This window comes from Rhinolophus ferrumequinum, chromosome 18, assembly GCF_004115265.2.
Source record: "Rhinolophus ferrumequinum isolate MPI-CBG mRhiFer1 chromosome 18, mRhiFer1_v1.p, whole genome shotgun sequence".
Lineage (NCBI taxonomy): Eukaryota > Metazoa > Chordata > Mammalia > Chiroptera > Rhinolophidae > Rhinolophus > Rhinolophus ferrumequinum.
In genome coordinates, this window is record NC_046301.1 from 7,343,988 (window position 1) to 7,346,137 (window position 2,150).

The following is a 2,150-nucleotide window of genomic DNA, read 5'->3' on the forward strand; positions in this document are numbered from 1 at the left end:
AGCTGCATATCCCTTCCCATCAAATTACATAAACGTTTGGTTATTATCATCAATTGTACTTATTATCAGAGGTCTCGATATTTACATAGCCATTGATGGCACAGATTTAAAAATAAATTAGTTCCCAGAACTTTATATTTAATAATTTTTTAAAAATCTTAAGTATAGAGTGGAAAGTTAAAAACACTTGAACTTATAGAATGTCACATATTTAACATTTATAAGAATGTTAACAATACTTTGAGTTTAAGTTAAAAATAAATAATACGATATTTTAATTTGAATTTCTATTGGAATATCTTCCACTAGCTTTAAAGTTTCTGTTAAAAAAGAAAGTGTTGGATTTCCAAGGGGACAACCATTTTATAATCTCAGGGAATAGATGTAAAAAATATGGAAAGGAAATCTTTTATTGCAACATTTTATTTTTATGCATAATCAATGTAAATTTATATAGTTAAATTTTGAATTACTTAATTTAATATCAATAGTAAAATAGAGCATTTATTTATTTAAAACCACATTTAAAAAATTAATTTATATTAGTCATTAAGAAAATATATTGAGATAAATAACTTGGCTATTTTTGAAAGTAGGAGTATATATATGCTTTATGAGTATATACCTATAATTTCAATACTTATTGTTTAAATTTAATAATTACTTCTCAAATCTCAATCTACCAAAAGAAAAATAATGTACTAACAAAAGAAAAATAAGTGTGTAGAAAGAAAAAGAATATAAGTGTCTATATTCATTTATTATGTATCTGCTTCATTTCAAACACCATGGGGGTAAAAAAATATATGTGTTTGTTTGTTTATATGTTCATGTAGGATATCTCTAACCCTAAACAGTCTACCAAATACTAGACTTTTGTTTTGAACTTACTTCCTTGTCAATATTTTCACCCAGATTTCCTTTTGGCTGACAACTAAATCTTCAAATGTTGAAAATAAGAATGACAAACTGGACTCCCTTCTTGACTTTTCTGTGTCTCCCACTCGGCACTGGTATTCTCCCATTAACTATCCTCATAGACACCTGGTCCTTTAAACCATCCTTAATTCTTACTTTTCATTCACTTACTTCTGATAATCTAATTGCAAGCCCTGCAAAGGCCTTTTCAGTTCCAATGCCAACGTCATCAGTCTAGTTAGGACTAAAACACATTTCAGCCTAGATTGTTATGACAGAACTCTCACAGGTTACTCTACATTCAGCTCCTCTTGGCTCTGTTAGGTATGACATAACACTTCCAAATTACTTTTAGAACGCCGGCATTTTCCTGCTGAAAAACTCGTTGCGCCCCCCCAAAGTCAAAATGATTAAATTTTGGGACCCGGAGGCAGATGCACTCTGAAGCTACTGAAAACTGAGCATCAGGACCCTTCACTTGCAAGGTGTCCCTCCTAGGTTCTGGAACACATTTTCATGACTTTGCATTAAATTATACCTAAAGAAGGGTTTTATGTTTTAATACATTTCAGGAATTAAATAAAATCTTGTTGGGCTCCATGATTCACATTTTAAGTCACACTATAAACCTAGTCGACTAATTGAAATTCAAATATACTTGCTTGGTGAGAAGAATGTGTCACAGGAAAACAACAGCTAAAATAATATGGGAGATGCTCGTGGGTTGTATAGGAAGCTTGAGAGAAAGGACCTGAATCTGTCCTTTCCTCAGTCTCATCACTTTATGCTCTCTTAGTGTGAAACGACTCAATCAGTGACACTCGATATGTTATGGCTCAGCCTATGCAAAGAACCGGGGGATAATTTTGTGATCACTGACGAGGAAGCAAAAATGTATCAGCCACGGGGTGAAGGATAAGGAATGATTCCATCTGCATCCTTTAGGACTACTGAATGGTTAATTGAGGGCCATAAGAAACTGAAGAAACTGGCAAAAATGATCCTTATAAGATAATGATATCCAGAAATCTGCTTATTATCTTCCAAACTGGAAAACTCTTAAATGTTTTAATTTCTGAATTCTGTATCTATGGCTAACACATAGGATTTCAAAGTGGAAGTTTGACTATACACAAATTTTGTCTGAAATGCTGACTGTGGAATTTGATGAGAGATTGCTACATTATAAGATCTTATTTTTACTTCCAGATATATATCCTACTGTTTCTAAA